Raw genomic sequence first — 3,507 nt, forward strand, 5'->3', positions numbered from 1 at the left:
GGGAAGAGAGAGAGAGAAGGGAGAATGGGGTGGGTGGAGAAGCAGATGATCACTTCTCCTGTGTGCCCTGGCTGGGAATTGAACCCAGGACATCCACATACTGGGCTGACACTCTACCACTGAGCCAACCAGCCAAAGACCAGTACCTTTAATTTTTATACAATATAAATTGACATTGCTATAGTTGTTTCTACTTGTTTTTGGAAATGGACAATATGTGGTCCATTTTCTTATTATAATCTTTCATCTATTTCAAAACAGTGTCAACTAATACTGAACAAAAATATTAAATCAAGAGTTATTAATATTTACTCATTTTTGCAAATGTTTAACTTTTTACTTTATTCAAGATACAGAGGTCTTTGACCACAGTTTAATTTCAGTCTTTCCTCTCTTGTGTTATTTCTCTATCTTGCAATTAATATATAGCTGTTTATTAATAGTGTATAATCTTAAAGTAAGAACTAATCAAAATCTTTGAGACTGGTGTTCTTTGTAAGTAGAAAACAGTATTATATTGAAATAGTCAAAGTTATGTGCAAATACCTAGACATCAATAGCCCTAATTTTAAAATTATACTAGGTCTTATAATAATTTGGTTTTTTAAGACATTTGTGATATTTTGAAAAGTATATAAATTATGATTTTGCTTTCTAATGACCATAACAAGCAATGTTTCTGACTATTGCATTCATAGCTAAGATAATTTCAGAAAAAAACTAACTTGACTTAGTTATGTGGTATGAGTAGCAGTAAGTAGTTAATCGCTTATTATCCTACCTTCTTATTCAATAACATTTGAAATAATGAGTTCCATATTTGGAATGTGGTCATTTGAACATCTTATCTGCATATTATTAAATGCAGCCACTGCAACACAGCACTCATAACTCAAAGCATCTTTTAGCTCTTCTTTGGAATCTTGGCAGCTGTGCTTGCAAGAAAAGAACCCTTCAATCTTTTTAATTCTAGTTGAAATAAAAGCACTAGAGCTCTCTGTCCTTACCTTTCACAACTAAAGCCTAGACTGTGGAATTTGGAGACTTTGTTTTCAAAAAAGGATTTCAGATCCTCACAGAACCATTCTTCCTCCAGTTCATCTGTGAATCTTTCTTCCCCCTCTTTCCTGATTGGGTTCAGCCAGCCACCATTAGTCCTAGAAGCTATCAGAAGAGAGAAATTAATATTCTTTCCTTCATAGGCATAATCCTGGAAAGGCTTTCAAATGCATGGGTTTTAATCCTGACAGACTTCATTTCTGTTCTAAAGTTTACCAAGATTTACCTCAAATCTATACAAGTTGCTTTTCTATGCTTATCTTCACACTAAAAGCTGTTGCAACCTTGCATTAAACATTGCTACCTCAGGACCTAAGCAGAAAAACATTTGTCAAGGTTGTTGCACTGTTCAAAAAGTATGTAAGTGCATTGCACTGTTTTAAAATTGTAGGGAGACAACAATTCTGCAGTGCCTAAAGAAGGTCACAGTAAAGCCAGCCTCACATGTTGGCACATTTGTTTTCTCCGAAAACCGTATAATTTGATATGATGCAAAATGTAGAAATTATTCTGAAACAGGAGGAGAAAAGTGCTTTCTGAATGAAAAAAATGTATGATTATAGCATACGAAAGTGGTATTGGACCTCACTAAATGAAAAGTAGAAGAAATGCACCTGCCCTAAATACAAACTGCTTGAATAACTGGAAGAGTAATTGACAAAATTAGAAGTACATATTCATAATCAATGAGTACAATCATAATGGTTTGACAACAAGAGCTGTTTAATAGTTTTCCCATTTGCATTCCAATGTATTATTACATTTTATCTTCACAACCAGACAGGAATTATTATCTCCATTTGGCAGAAGAGGGATGTGATTCCCAGAAACTAAATGGTTTGTTTTATAGCTGAGGGCTCATAAATCCTGGAGCGAGGGACACAAATGTACATTTAAGCACAGTTCAATTATCTGACAACTATAGAATATGTTGCCCTAAGACCCTAAAGTATTTGAGAAAAAGCTGTCTCTTCCTCTGAATCCATTTTTTAAGATGCATTTTACTATTTTCATTGTTAGGTTTAAAATAAAAGTGAATTGCTATGTTTACACTTAAAACTAAAAATGTATTTTTTTCAAATGCTCCCAAATACAAAAATGTGATTTTATTCTAGTAACATTTTCATTATCATTGAAAAAATAAATATATAACATGATTTAAGGAATAAAATAAAATAAAATAAAAACTATAATTCTATCATAATATTCTCACAAGAACCTAGTATATCTTTTTTACATTTTTTTGTGGAATTAATAGCAAAAATTATATATCTCAATTTATTTTTCACTTGATTACCTATTAGGTTGAATTTTTAGAACTTTTATGATTATTTGAATTTCTGGCCTAGAATAATCTATCTGTGCTTTTTACTCATATTACTACAGAAATGTTTGTTTTTACAAAGCTGTGTCTGTCATATATTGCACATTTTCCCTTTTGTGATGTCTTTGAACTTGTTCCACGGTAGTTATTGATGGCATGTAAGTTTAAATTTTATTTGGTTCAACATTTCATTTTTTTTCTTTACTCTGATTTAGTTCTTCGATCAAGCTGTAATTCATTTTCATATACCATGTATGATAGTGTGCTCTCTTGATCTTTTTTTTGTCAAGAGTCACTTATTTTTATTCATTTATCTTTATTTAACTTGCTAAATTCTTGTTAATATAAATCAATTTTTAGTTGATTTCCTTGGCTTCTTAAAGTAGACAATAATACGTTTTAAATCTAAAAATTTTGTCTGTTTAATTTTTTAAGCAAACAATAGAATATCACTACATTTATAGAGCTAGTCTATTAGAAGTACATGTTATTCTCAATAGCACAAACCATTAAATTCTACTGCTTCTCTTTGATTCAAAAGTTATTTTGAAGGAACTGCTTTCAGTGACAAGATTTTCGGTTGCTGTGTTTAAATATTTTCGGTTGTTGCTTATTTTTATTATTTTATTGTGAATAGAAAATGTGTCCAGCGTGATTTATAATTGAGAAGCTTAAGTAAGGTTTCCTTTTTGGTTTAAAGATGTTTAATTTGTGTAAAATTCCACTACACTCTTTGAAAAACAGTGATGCATATGACACTAAATTGCAACATTCTATTTATCACTTGTATATATTTATATTATTTTATATGATTGATTTATTACTGATTTCTAGAGGTTCATAGAAGCCTTCCTCTACAATTATATGTGTTTTCCAATTGGACATCTGCCACGTGGTTTATTTGTATATTGTGGTGTTTTATTATTGCATACTTAAAGATATATAATTGTCTGGTTTTCTTATGTGAAATTTATATCACCCTTTTTAAGTTGAATTTGTCTTGTCTGATATTAGCCTTTTTATCCTTTCTTTCTTCAGGTTTGCCTGAAGTTAGTTGATCTCTGTCATTTTATATATGTATTTTTCATACAAGCAAAATTTTATTAACTTTTATTTTTCCTTAA

The sequence above is a fragment of the Saccopteryx leptura genome, chromosome 8 (assembly GCF_036850995.1).
Source record: "Saccopteryx leptura isolate mSacLep1 chromosome 8, mSacLep1_pri_phased_curated, whole genome shotgun sequence".
In the NCBI taxonomy this organism is placed as follows: Eukaryota; Metazoa; Chordata; class Mammalia; order Chiroptera; family Emballonuridae; genus Saccopteryx; species Saccopteryx leptura.